The sequence below is a fragment of the Caretta caretta genome, chromosome 1, assembly GCF_965140235.1.
Source record: "Caretta caretta isolate rCarCar2 chromosome 1, rCarCar1.hap1, whole genome shotgun sequence".
NCBI classification, from domain to species: domain Eukaryota; kingdom Metazoa; phylum Chordata; order Testudines; family Cheloniidae; genus Caretta; species Caretta caretta.
Window position 1 is genome coordinate 155,028,304 of NC_134206.1, and position 14,509 is coordinate 155,042,812.

Consider the following 14,509-nt stretch of genomic DNA (forward strand, 5'->3'; position numbering starts at 1 on the left):
TTTATTTAAAAAAAAAGGCATCAAACTTCAATTAGTTCAGCCAGAGAGAGAGAGAGAGAAAGAGAGAGAGAGCGCGCGCGAGCGCCATACCTGAGAGGGGAAGGAGATTTCTGCCCTGCAGGCTGATGCTCACAGGCCTGCTTTTACTAATTGCAGCAAGAAGATAACGACAAGGAGAAAGACACTAGCCTATTCAAAGAACTGGGCATTTGCTGCTTTTTCAGCTCAGGACAGTGTGGTGACATAAATGCCAAATCAGTGGTGCATGTTTTAAATGCATAGGATTTGTACCTTTTGGTATTGAAGAAATCTGTATGTTTGATACTATTATTTTTCTTTGCATATTATTTGCTGTATTGCTGTAATGATAAGATCATGTTTAGAGTTACGAGGTGTCTTCGTTAACCCTCAAATTGTCTTCTTATAAACAAAGTTTTTTTGTTTTAGTCTGTGCAGCTTTACTACATTGTTGTCTTTATTCCAAACTGCGGCAACTCAGGGTACAGGCATCCACAGTGGTCCAACTTTGCATATTTATCTTATGTATTATTATCCACAGGTGGGTGTTCTGCTGTCAAAACAGACAGACTATTCCTGCAGTAAAATGGATTTTTTTTGTTGTTCGTAGGTTTGTTGTAGGTTTTTTTTTTGGTTTTTTTTTTTTTTTTCTAATTACAGTGGGTACTTATGGAATCAAAGTAGTACAGCAGAGGCCGTTCAAAATCAATCTCTCCAACCATTCCCCCACCATTAGCACAGACAGACATACTCAAAAGATGCCAATGCATCATTCATCAAAGCAAGTGCTGACTTTTAATGGTCAGCGCTGTAAGAACACAGTTTTGGCCACAGCAATTACTTTTAATTTAAATTCCTAGTTACAATCATTAAGTACACAGTGCCTCATTTTGATAGGTTTCTGAAATATATTCTGGAACACAAAAGCTACATACAATCAATTATATTTCCTTTATTATTTACTCAAATAACCTTCAGAACAAATAAGACCACTTGGAAGCTTAAACAATACATAGACACTTCAATTAGGAGAAAACCAAATTAAGTTTGTAATCATTACTATATCCTCTGGAAGAACAGCTCCATTTTAAAAACACCACAAAAGTGTGGATGAGATCCTCAGCTCCACTCTGGCCCATTTAAGACAGGTAAAAAGGCTAGAGCAGCTTAAAGGGCTCTAAGAATTCCAGATATCACTAAGGAAGAATTCACCCTGAGCAGGAACAGAAGAAAACAGCAGGCACAGGATGTCCCCTAAGGACCCCCTCACAAGCCCGAATGGGAGGGGTGTGTTGGGGCGGGGCTGGGAACAGGAGAAGAATGTCAGGGGGAGGGCCCAGAACTGTGGAGATTCTGAGCAGTGCTGCAGCCAATAGGGCAGCCTGGAGTAACTGCAGTAATTTAGCCCCTGGAGCAGGCCAGGACTGTGAGGCACCCCTTCCCTCTGGGAGGCAAATCTGTGCTTCACCTCCCAAAGGCACAGCACAGAATCTTACCCACAATCTCTCAGGGTCAGTCAAAGATATTTAATCCAGCAATATCCAGAAACTGCACACGACTCTGAAAAATTGACAGACATACATACAGATGCTCAAATACCATGGTAGTAACTGTGGTATAAAAACCTAGATAGGGACACACCTCCAATTCAGGATGTATTCGCTGTCTCTGCAAACAAACGAACAAATATATTTTTCAAGTCAACTTTAATGTAGCTGCAGATTGTATGCTGGTCAGAATTCTGTGAACATTCACTTGAGTTTTAAGAGCATAATGTTTTAGTTGAAAATAAATGCATTTTGGAATAGGGGCAAATGTGATTTTTTTCACCCAAGTCATTATTGTCCAGTATCCTTAAGTGACTTTGCCATTACATGCAATCCTATACAGTCCCTACAGAGGAAGGGGGGTGAGCAGGCAACAACAGCTGCGAGTGAGTTGAAAATAACAGAATGCTGCCAGGGCTGGCTGGCTGTCTCAGCCTAGGAGTAGGGGTGCCTAGGCCAAGTGGAACTTACCCAAAATTTACAAGGGAAGAACTCAGTTTAAATAAGATGTGTGTGTAGGCCTTTTTTGTTACTTTAACCCATTTCTCTGACTACTGTGTTCCTGTTAATTAATAACACTTTGTTTTGAAAATGCTGAACCGTATTGCTGCATATATTTTCTGGTTATACAGCTCCTAAGAGAGAAGGTTACTGCAAGAAGCCAAACCAAACTAGTCCTCCTAAATGAGCCATGGTGAGAAATTGGGGTGCTGAAGCCTACAGATCCGGTCTAAGAGTAACAAAGTCATGGGACTCCTCCTTAAGCGAACTGGAGGCCCAGAGCCTGTCCCTGCAAAGGGTCACTCACAAGAGACTGCAGAGGGGTACAAGAAATATCACACACTGGGATGATCCATGACAGACACATTCCTAGTATTTTACTAATATGTCTGATTTATATTCTAGAACCTCAAACAAAATCAATGAAAAAGGCACCATCTAGTTATGCTATATATGGTATGTGTGAGAGACACCACCTTGGAACTAGGTACTCAACTGATGTGCACGACCAAACTGTAAAACTGTGCTTACTTTAATAAATGGAGCCCCACCCTGCTATTTTGGGGCCTATGAGAATCAACTCGCACAGATATCAGCCCAGAAACAGCAACTGAGAAAAGTGACACAAAATAAAATGTTTGACAATTCTGAGCCAGGAGCCTGTCAGGACTCTCCAGAAAGCAAAAGTACCCTCAGCACCCCAAAGGTCTGCCTAACCTGGATGCCTGAGAAGCAGACAGCTGGTGATAGCCAGGCCAGAGAAGAGAAGGAGGAATGACTGGTCTAGGAACTGTACTGGCACACCATACCATAGAATGCACATGGCTAGAACAGTCCTGACATGCATGCTGAGCCCAGCACATTGTTTGGGGGAAGGGAGCTGGCTGTATCAGCAGGAGGAAATACGGCCTCTCAAGTTGCTTTTGGTCAGAAAGGTAAAGAAGGAATCCTAACTGTACTGTATTCAGTTTGGAGGACTATTATTTGATAGCAGAAGCAATTGATTATTGCTTTGAGAGTTAGGTATTTCCTTGCATACACCAGATTAGTCCCGCCTTCCATACTTTTTTCTTTTATTCCTGCCTATATCCAGTCTTTTAATTTCATGCTTTCATTTCCTCTAAAAATGTGTTGGTTTCTTCTTCCTTGATTTCTATAAAGGACAATAACTAACTGTCCTAAAGGGCATCTGGGCTACATATTTATTTATTCACCTAGCCTTTACAGGAGACACCGTACCTTATCCATAATTTAACACAATCAGCAAGCTTAGAGCTGCTGCCTGCACTCAAACCAAGGAACACAAAGAACCCAGGGCCCATTGGTTCTAAAACGGGCCATAGACACACTTAGGAACAAATTGACTCTGCTAATCTTGGAGAATTGAGGCCAGAGATTTTTATTTATTTTTTTTGGCGGCGGGGAGGGGAAGAGTGGTGGCTACAGAAAATTATTTTTTAAAATGACCATTTAGGACCAATCTCTCAACATCAGATTTAAGTACAGCAAAGTTGCTAGTGTTCTTAAGAGCTTAAAAATGTAGGATACTACAGAGAAGATTATACTCCTGAGAGTTACTTAGTAGTGATAAACATGCTATAAACTTCCTTTCCAGAAATAAAGAAAACAAAACAGGTACATGAACAGCTAGAAAAAGATGGGCTTGTAAGATCATCTGTGCCCAGAGACTCATTCTGAAGTTGAAGGACCAGTTCTAGTTCTTTAAAAACATGAATGCCATTTTATGTATAAGATCCTATATTTTGGTTCGGAAATATCCTGGACCTAAAGGGAAGTCTTCAAAAAATTGTGAAGGTGTATTATTCAGTCTTAAGGAAGAAATTAACAGTTGCCTATTGCAGATAATTGCCTTAAACCAGGGGTGGCCAACCTGTGGCTCCAGAGCCACATGCGGCTCCTTCTAAAGGCACCGACGGGGCTGGAGCTACAGGCACGAACTTTCCAATGTGCTGGGGGGTGATTACTGTTCAACCCCTGGCTCTGCCTCAGGCCTTGCCCCCACTCCACCCCTTCCCGCTTCCTCCCCTGAGCATAGAATCATAGAATATCAGGGTTGGAAGGGACCTCAGGAGATCATCTAGTCCAACCCCCTGCTCAAAGCAGGACCAATCCCCAATTTTTGCCCCAGATCCCTAAATGGCCCCCTCAAGGATTGAACTCACAACCCTGGGTTTAGCAGGCCAATGCTCAAACCACTGAGCTATCCCTCCCCCCGAATGCCATCCCTCCCCCCCCAATGCCATGCCCTCGCTCCTCCCCCTCCCCAGAGCTTGCTGCATGCCACAAAATGGCTGATCGAGAGGTGTGGGGTGGGAGGGGGAGGTTCTGATCGGCGGGGCTGCCGGTGGGTTGGAGGCGCTGGGAGTGGGGGGCAGGGGGGAGCTAATGGAGGGGGTTGCTGACGTATTACGGTGGCTCTTTGGCAATATACATTGGTAAATTCTGGCTCCTTCTCAGGCTCAGGTTGGCCACCCCGGCCTTAAACCTTTTGCAGCTACTATGTTTATTATTTTATAAAATAGAAAGTAACAAATCTTAGAGTCAATTTTTTGCAATGCATCCACTCAGAACAAAAAGGGATGGGCAGACCACTCAAAAATAAGTACTTTTATTCCATTACTTGAAAATTAGATAAGTCTCCCTCTTTCCCCTGTAACTTTCCACCATTCCACTTACTCCTATCAACAGTATTTATCGGGGAAGGTGGCAGTCAACAACTTAAATAAACGGTCAAATAAATTTGGGGGGAAGCCAGGGCTTGTTGGGATGGTAGGAACTGTGTCAGAAGAAGGGAGACTATGGCAACTTTAATGACTGAGGAAGAGGAGAAATTCAGAAGAACACTGGAAAGAACATTTTAGAAAGTACAGAAAGCAACATTTAAGTTAAAGTGCGTTTTTATTAATGAAGCCATATTATTTATGATAAACTGGCCAACTTGCAATTTGTATATATAGACAACATTCTCAACTCTTAATCCTTTCTGGCTAGATAAGGCTGCACAAGGCCCACTCTAATGTAAGGTGGTGACTGGGGAAGGTAGGGTGGGGAATTGTTTTTTGGGGTATTGTCAGAGGTGAAAGTAAGCCGGTACGCTCCGGTACAGTGTACCGGTAAGAGCCTGTGCGCCGTACCAGGACCAGCTTTCAGAGAGGGCAATTTAAAGCCCTGAGGTAGCGGCGGCGGGGCTGCAGCGGGAATTTAAAGGGCCCCAGAGCTCCAGCCGCCACTACTGCCCCGGGACCCTTTAAATCTCGGCCTCAGCCCTGCTGCCCGAGCCCCAGGGTAGCAGTGGCGGGGCTCTGGCGGGAATTTAAAGGGCCTCGGAGCTCCAGCCCCCACTACCCTCCCGCGACCCTTTAAGTCCCCGCCTGAGCCCTGCTGCCGAAGCCCTGGAGTAGTGGTGGCGGGGCTCCGGAGGGGATTTAAAGGGCCAGGGCAGTAGCGGCGGCTGGAGCCCCAAGCCCTATAAATCCCTGCCTGAGCCCTGCTGCCTGAGCCCTGGGGTAAGGGTGGGGGGGCTCCGGCGGGGATTTAAAGAGCCCCGGAGCTCCAGCCACCCCTACTGCCCTGGCTCTTTAAATCCCGCTGGAGTCCTACTGCCAAAGCCCTCGGGTAGCGGCAGTGGGGCTCAGGTGGGCAATTAAAGGGCCGGGGCGGTAGCAGCGGCTGGAGCCCCGGGGCCCTTTAAATCCCCGATGGAGCCCAGTCACCGCTACCCCAGGGCTCGGGCAGCAGGGCTCACAGGGGGATTTAAAGGACCCCGGGAGGGTAGTGGGGGCCGGAGCTCTGGGGCCCTTTAAATCCCTGCCAAAGCCCTGCCACTGCTGCTACCCCAGGGCTCGGGCAGCAGGGCTCAGGCGGGGATTTAAAGGGCTCGGGGCTCCAGCAGCTGCTACCCCAGAGCCCCGGGTTAGCGGTGGCAGCTGGGAGCCCCCAGGGCTCCTCAGTGATTTAAAGGGCCCGGGGCTCTGCTGCGGTAGCAGCAGCTGGAGCCCTGGGCCCTTTAAATCACCCCCGAGCCTCCCAGCCGCCTCTGCAGGTAGCTCGGGGGTAATTTAAAGGGCCCCGGGCTCCCAGCCGCCACTACCACAGCTGGAGCCCTGACCCTTTAAATCAAGATTTAAAGGGCCTGGGGATTTAAGGCCCTGCCTCTTCTGGTTGAAGCCACACCTCTTCCAGTTGAGGCCCCGCCCCCTGCTCAGGACTCTGGCGTACCAGTAAGTCCTCTAACTTGCTTTCACCCCTGGGTATGGTCCTTTCGCTTTTATCTTTGATATGAAGTCTATGCACAAGAGAGAGATTGTGCACCTGCATTCTGAACTACATTGATTGGGTATATTTTATAAAAGTGAACCAAGTAGCAGCTAATAATTCACACCATCAGCGCCAAAATAATGACTGCTTTGTAAAACCACAATGCTGAAAGGAAAACATAATTAGCTGACTTTTTATTTTAAAAAAGGATCTTAATCTCCTCTCCCCAAGAGCTAAAAAAAAAAAAAAAAAAAATGATGGGTCTGTCTACACTAACCACCACTATGCTGGAGGATGTCATTATAACATAATGGGGTCCCTTTACCAGGTGAAAATGAGGTTTAGTCTTGCAGTGAAGACATGACAGACCTACCTTAGTCTTGAACTAGTCTACAGCCTTGCTGAAGTCCAGTGCTACAACATGGCTCTCTCCCTGTCTGTGCTGCATAACCAACACTATGTTTTAACATATCAGAGGACTACCGTGTTGTAACTGGGTTTCCCAACATGAAGGTAATTACAATGTACACGGGACTTTAAATCACCACATTTAATCAGCTGCTCACAATTCTTTAGAAGAAAAAGTTTTATCTTGAAATATGGTTTATTTTGTTATTGCATTTTGTCTTCTGCTTTCTTCAAGCCAAGTCAGGAAAACAGTAACAATATCAGAATCTACTTACAAACTTTCATTTTACTACAAACAATTCCATTCAAGTGGTACTCAAGCTGTCTTAGGACATCATATGACTAAAAGTGTGACATGTTACAAAAATTCATTTTTCAATAAATACAATACCCTAATCAGATTATGGTCATGAGCAAGAAAAAGAGGTGTATTTTCCAAAATAACTAATTTAAATGAAATTCTGCAAAAATAAATTTGCCACATGTCTAAGAATCTACATGCCAAGTTTAACCTTGAAGACAATTAAAATGGCCTGTTATAAATCTTTCAAAAAGGCAGTTCACAATGAAAAAAACTGACAACCTCTACTGACTGTGCTGCTCAATTTCATTGCTTTTTGTAACTGCCAGCTCTCCATTAGCTTCCTATTCAGAGTACTGATAACATTCATATTCCAAAAATTTTACCATAAACAGAGGTCTACTAAAATCAATAAAACCACATTAACAGTCTCTAGTTTGGAAAAAGGCTTTAAGTTGCAACAGAGCCAGCAGCCATGTGTGATAATTTACTTCAGATAAATAATGAATTTTGTCAGTACAAAAAAACCCAACAACTATTAAGAGACTTAATCTCATATGGTTATAAACTCAAAAGTCAGGAAATGACAAATTAATGTTGCATGCACAACCTTACCTTTCTCCCCTTGTAAGCACTGATACTCAAATTACATTATCAGATATATTCTCCCTCTTCCCCCCCAAACCATATAACCTTAGAGATTATAGAACCCCAGCACTAACTAGCTGACTCCCTGACTCAGATCTGGTTTCTTTGGTACAAACAACGCTTACAGAAATAAGAGTATTGAAAACTAAGGCATACAGAGCTTTGATAATGAAGCACAGCAGGCCAACTGCTTCCCCAGTGCCTTCTCTACTGCAAATCACGAGAAAAAGATCCTAAAGCAGAAAGGAAGGACAGAGGGTAATAAAATTCTGATAGGGACCACACATCTCCAAGAACTCTAATTATAGAAGGTAAGCAACCTTTCTTTCTTCTTCGAGTGCTGATCCTTATGTATACTGCACTGTGGGTGACTAACAAGCAGTTCTCCATGAGGAAGAAGGTGTGAGGACCAATGCAGTATTGATGACCAAAGGACCGCTGAGTCAAAGGATGCATCAGTTGTGGAAGCTTGCACTAGGGCATAATGTCTTGTGAAAGCATGCAGAGAACCCCATGTTTCCACTTTATAGATGTCAACCAGTGGAACTCTTTGAAGCGATGCTACCAAAGCTATCTTGGCTCTGGTAGAGCAGGCCCTCACTATGTGGAGACGGACTATCTGCTACCTGGTAGCACAGCTGAACATAGCCTGAAATCCACGTACAAATCCTTTGAGAAGGCTTGCTTCTCCCTTCATCCATTCTGCCAAGGAAACGAACAGCCTACGCAATTTCTTAAATGATTTTGTTCTTTGTAGGCAGAATGGCAGGGTTTATTAGGGTTGTGCTGCCCATTAATAAGGCCATCCTGGAGCCTGCCAGACTCACGTGGCATACTCCAGCAACATGTGCACCTACTCCCAAGAAGGCAGAAAAGAATTATTTGGTCCCAGCCAGGGGAGCAGAGTTTTTGTTCACATATCCTGCCCCAAACTCTTCGGCTATTCAGGTTGCCATTGAAAGGAGTAGGCAACAGCACTGAAGGTCCATTCTTCCGGATAAAGAGGCTAAATTATTGGATCTCCTCGGAAGGAAAGTACTTACTTCAATTGTCAGGCATTAATTGTCCTAATTAAGTAAGTAATTAACTTACTTCAATTGTCAGGCATTTCAAAGTATAATTGTTTTCATTTACTTAAAACTTTTGGAATTCAGAGACAAGCTTCCTAAGGAAGTAAGTGCACAATTTCAAGCCCTGAGTGAGGAGCGTAGATTCATTAAAAGATCATCCCTACAAGCCTCAGTAGATGCAGTTGACATAGCCTCATGATCCATGGTGACTGCTGTCATCATCCATCCGGGAGCCCTGGCTCCATTCCTCTGAACTTCCCTGGGGAATCCCACCTGCAGCAGACAATTTGCTCTTTGGAGGAAGCAACTTAGTGATAGACAGATGAGTCATTACTCCCATGGAGACTCAAGACCAAGCCTCCACTCCATGCCAGAATCAAAGAGGAAATATCGTAGGCAACCTTGCTATCCTAGAGCAGCACCCCAACCCTTCTGTCACCAGAGCAGGTATGAACAGCCACAAAAGCAACAGAGGATGAAATGGAACAAAAACAACACTCCTCCTTCCAACCATAACCTCTTTCTAGTTCTTGTGCTGTACCAAAGCTATAATGTTTGGATTACAAACACTACTGGGGGAATGTCTGTCACAAAATATTTCCAATTGAATGAAAAAAAAAATGAATTCATGAAAACATTACAGCTGGGCCTAGCTTTCTGTAACGTAATAAAACTCATTAATCTCTTTCACTCAGTAGCATGACTCCCTCCATCCTTTCCTGATACTGCTAAACTCTAGTACAGAGATCTCAAACTCAAAATTACCAGGAGGGCTGCATGAAGACTAATATGTTGGCCTTAGGACCACATCACTGACACTGCCCCCCCCCACGCCACTGCCCCTGGCCCTGCCCCCAACTCCACCCCTTTCCCTGCCCCACCTCTTCCCACCCCTTCCCCGAAGTCCGCACCCCAACTCCGCCCCCTCCGTGCCCCTATTCCAACCCCTTCCCTGCCTCCTCCCCTGAACACGCGGCTCCCTGCTCCTCCCCACTCCCACCTGGGAACCGCTAAGTACCGCCAAACAGCTGTTTGGCAACGGGAAGTGCCTGGAGGTAGGTAGAGGAGTGGGGACAAGGTGTGCTGGGGGGCGGCAGGGGTGGGGAGCTTGGCGGCCCCAGGAAATAACTGGGGGGCACGGGGAGGTTGGCGGGCCGCAGCAAATAGCTCCGCGGGCTGCGTGTTTGAGACCCCTGCTCTAGTACAGTGGTTCTCAAAGCTGGTCCGCCACTTGTTCAGGGAAAGCCACTGGTGGGCCGGACCGGTTTGTTTACCTGCCGCGTCTGCAGGTTCGGCCGATTGCAGCTCCCACTGGCCGCGGTTCGTTGCTCCAGGCCAATGGGAGCTGCTGGAAGTGGCGGCCAGTACGTCCCTTGGCCCGCGCCGCTTCCCACAGCCCCCATCTGAGAATACTGAATTGTATTAAATACAAATCTAGATTGTCTTCTTGGCTGATAAAGAAAAGGCAAATAAAAGTTAAGTTCTAAAAGTTTCTGTAAATCTTTTAAGGTGAAATGTCAAATGTCCAAGAATCACAGTAGTCCTTATAAATATATGACAAGAATCAAAGATGATCAAAGTTTTGTGTTCTCTCTAGTGATGACTTTTTTCAAAGGCAGGATTACCTTTATATTCCTAAAGCTTATGCTTCATGCAGAGTATCAGCCAGCCACATGTAAAGATCAAGAAGGGATTCTCACCTCCCCTGCAATGTATTCTGGAGGTGTTTTTTGGTCTCCTTTCTCTCAAAGATTAGAAATGGCCATAGTTGGAGATGGAACAGTGGATGGGGGGGACAAGTGCTCTGACATGGTGCCAAGCATATTCTCTCTCAGGTGCATAGCTGGTTTGTTCTTCCTCACATGTGCAGGGTCCGATAGCAAAATAAGGAGTCATTAAGGAATTCTCTCCCAGATCAGATCATCAATGACTTGGGGATTTTTTCACCTCCCTCTGCAGTGTGTGGATGTGCGTCACTTGCCAGAATTATCTGGGTATTTCTCACTTAATAATTTCCCTCCCTTTGCAGGAGCTTTGGGCATTGGTGAACCTCAGTCCCTCCTATTCTCTCCTGGCAGCACATAACAGTTTAGTCTCCTAGGCTGTAATAGTTTGGTCTAATTTCAATTGTTGAATTTAGTGTGCAGGCATTGGGTGGTGTTGGTGGCCTGTAATATACAGGAGGTCAGACTAGATGATGTGGTGATCCCTTCTGGCTTTAAATTCTGTGAGTATGACAAAAAATTAGTGAAGATCAGATCCAGAGCAGATGATTGATTATGAAAGGTTGTAAGACTTTTTGTGGGTAATTTCATAGGTAACGCCACGTCTACATTTAAAACTTACACCAGTATAACCATGTTGGTCAAGGGTGTGGAAAAAAAAACCACACACGCTCAGCAACACCGACAGAATCTCCAGCATAGAGAAAGCTACACTAACAGAAGAGAGCTTCTGTTAGCATAGCTAACGTCATTTGTGGAGGTAGTACTCCTATACCAGCAGAAAAACGGTTAGTGTAGACTGCTTCTACAATAGGAGGCTATAGAATGTTGACATAGCCTAAGGCTGTAACTCATTAAATCTTTATAAGATTTATAAGAGAAACAATTAGTCCTTCTCTCTTCTAAATCTAGCCTCCTCTTTTCTGCTTCAAATTTCTCACATGGCCTCTTGCAAAAAGAGATTATTTCAGAGGGAACTGTTAGTGGCACCTATATTTACCGAACACTTTCCTTTATAAAAGATTCTTGCAACCTTCTTTTTGAGAAGATCTAACACTTCCACTGTTTGTGGCAGAACTTCAACATCTATTAAGAAAGCCCTGGGGCCAGAGAATTGCCTTTTCTTTATTCCAGTCAGGTTTAGCAGAGCTACAAACTTTTGAAAAAACACCCCTACCCATGTCATCTGTGATGGCAGCAAAATTTTGGCTGCATGCCAAAATAATGAAACAAGAACATTCTAATCTAGGACAGGTCCACACTGCCACCAAAGCAGCAGCAGCAGCAGACACTGTACTCCGAACCCCGGAAGCATACAGCCTGGCTTTTGATGGAGTAGCTGTAGTGGGAGGGAGATGGAGCAACATGATGGGAAAGAACTGGACTGCACTCCTCAACAATCCCCCTAGGCCCAGCAAATTGCCCCAGCAGCCCATCTGTCACCGCCTCTGTTGAGGGAAAGGGAGGATGAGCCACGCTGGACTAAGCTCTCCCTCCTAGAACCAGCATACGGACCCAGTGGCCTCTCTCTCTTTTGGAATAGCAACATTCTTCCCCCATCAGTCAATATAATTAGTTTTGTAGCTCAATTAGAAGAGTTCTGTGCAGTAAGTGTTGAAGGTTCAGGATTCCATTCCACTAATGATATAGGAAAGGGGTGTTGTTACAGTTGCATATGAGAGAATTTGAGGAGGAGCATGCTGCCCCTGCAGCAGAGAGGACAGGGAAGGATATTTACAAGATGTTGGTGCCAAGTGAGTCAGACACCCATTATTAACAGCTAAAGAAGAAAGTGTTGCCAGCTTTACCTGAGCCCACCATTAAGAGCTTTTTTAGTATAGAAGGCACTATAGTTTCCAGTGGGCGCACACATATCTCCTGACATGGAATGCAGAAAGGATTTTCGTTCAGCAGTTTTCATCAATAGATCTCAAAATGATTGACAGAGGGAGGAAATGACTTGCCCAGGATCACTCAGCAGGCCACTGGCAGAGCTAGGAATAGAATGCAGGTCTTCTGAGTTCAAGACCAGTGTTTTTTTGCCTAGGCCACACTACCTCTGACAGACACTGGCTTCTCCAGGAACACACCCTGAGCGTGACAGAAGACACAAGCAGCTGCCTAGTCAAAGAACCCTGAAGCCATGGCTGGAGATGGGGAGGAGGATGAAGGCACTGCTGAAAGGATTTTCATGCATCACGCCTCCCCGGAGGCTGGGAGGGAGTTGGGAGAAGTTGTGTAAGGAAACATTTCCCCCTCCCCTCCACACACACACACTTTAATTTGTTTTGTTTCAAACTAAATGTGGAAAGTACAATTTGTTTAGCTCTTCATTAGTTTTGTTTACCATTCACAGAATGAACAATTACTTACGCTACAATAACCATGGTTCTTCGAGGTGCTGTAGTCAGTGTGGATTCCACTGTAGATGCGTAACTGCCTCATGCACATAAGATTAACAGCAGTATTTGTCTGGCCCACACATGCACCGTGTGCCTCTTCATACCCATGTGAGGACATAAAGGGCAGAACAGCTGCGACCCTCCCTCAGATCTCTCGTAATTCAAAACTGTGTTAATTGAGAATTCCAAAGAGTGGGAGGGAGGGTGGGTCATGGGCTCAACACTGGACTAAACATCTTGAAAAACAGCAATTACAGTAGGGTAACCAACCACTCACTCTTCTTCCGCATTAAATGGATTACAAACTGGCTGACAGGTGTCAAAATGTAATTGTAAATAAGGAATCATCTTCAAGTAGGTTTGTTTCTAGTGGGGTCCTGCAGGGATCAGTTCTTGTCCCTAAACTATAACATTTTTACCAATGACATGGAAGGAATAAAAATTTGCAGATGACACAAAATTTGAGGGAGTGGTAAATAATGAAGAGGACAAGTTACTAAAGAAGAGTGATACGCATAAATTGGTAAGCTGGGTTCAAGCACACAATGTATATTTTACTATGGCAAAATGTAAAGTAAACAGACAAACTAGGAATGTAGGCCAAATTTACAGGACAGAGGATTCTACCCTGGGAAGCAATGACTCTGAAAGAGACTTGGACATTCTGGTGGACAATCGCTGAACATGAACTCCCAGTGCGATTCTGTGAGCAAAAGGGCTAATGTGATCCTTGGATACATAAAAACAGGGAAATCCTAAATAGGAGTAGAGAGGTTATATTACCTCTGTACTCAACACTGGTTCAACCACTGGTGGAATACTGTGTCCAGTTCTGGTATCCACAATTCAATATAAACTGACATTGACAAATTCAGAGAAGAGCCCAAGAATTATTAAAAGGATTAGAAAACACTGAGAACAAAATGGGCTCTTTAATCTAGCAGATAAATATATATATAAAGAGCCAATGGCTGGAAGTTGAAGCTACACAAATTCAGACTGGAAAGAAGGCTCAAGTTTTTAACAGAGAGAGTAATCAGCCACTGGAATAATTTACTAAGGGTTGTGGTGGTTTCTCCATCACCAACAATTTTAAAATCAAGATTGGATGTTTTTCTAAAAAAGATAGGCTGTAGTTCAAACTGGAATTAAATTTGTGGAAGTTTTATGGACCATGTTATGCAGGAGACCAGACTAGATCACCACCAGTGGTTCTTTCTGGCCTCAGAACCTATGAGTATGTGTCAACATAGATCCTGCTGTAGGTGATCAGCAGGTAGTATTGCCTCAGAAGAGTGGGACTGAGGAGTTTCAGCTGCATCAAACAGTGATTATAGTACTCCTTTTCTGAACTTGGCACATGACCTAGCCACGAAGTCCAAGGCACAATGTTTAAAAAAAACAACAACAAAGTAATGGTTCCTCCATGTTACCACCTTACAGATTTCTGGTATGGCCACATTTCTTGAAGCAGGTGGAGGATGCTGCTTGTCCTCTGGAGGAGTGAGGCTTGATGTTCAATGAGAGAGGACACCAGCCAACTGGTAACATAGTGAGATACATTGTGTTATCCATTTCAGTATCTGTGAAGAGCTGGCTTGACCTTTAGAAC

The 14,509-nt window shown here is 44.6% G+C and overlaps 1 protein-coding gene across 12 annotated transcripts in view; it reads right to left on the bottom strand.

Annotated features, from left to right (window-relative positions):
- The window catches only part of CASK (calcium/calmodulin dependent serine protein kinase), a 438,390-nt gene that overhangs the window by 260,196 nt on the left and 163,685 nt on the right, over positions 1–14,509 (bottom strand). The window lies entirely within an intron of this gene.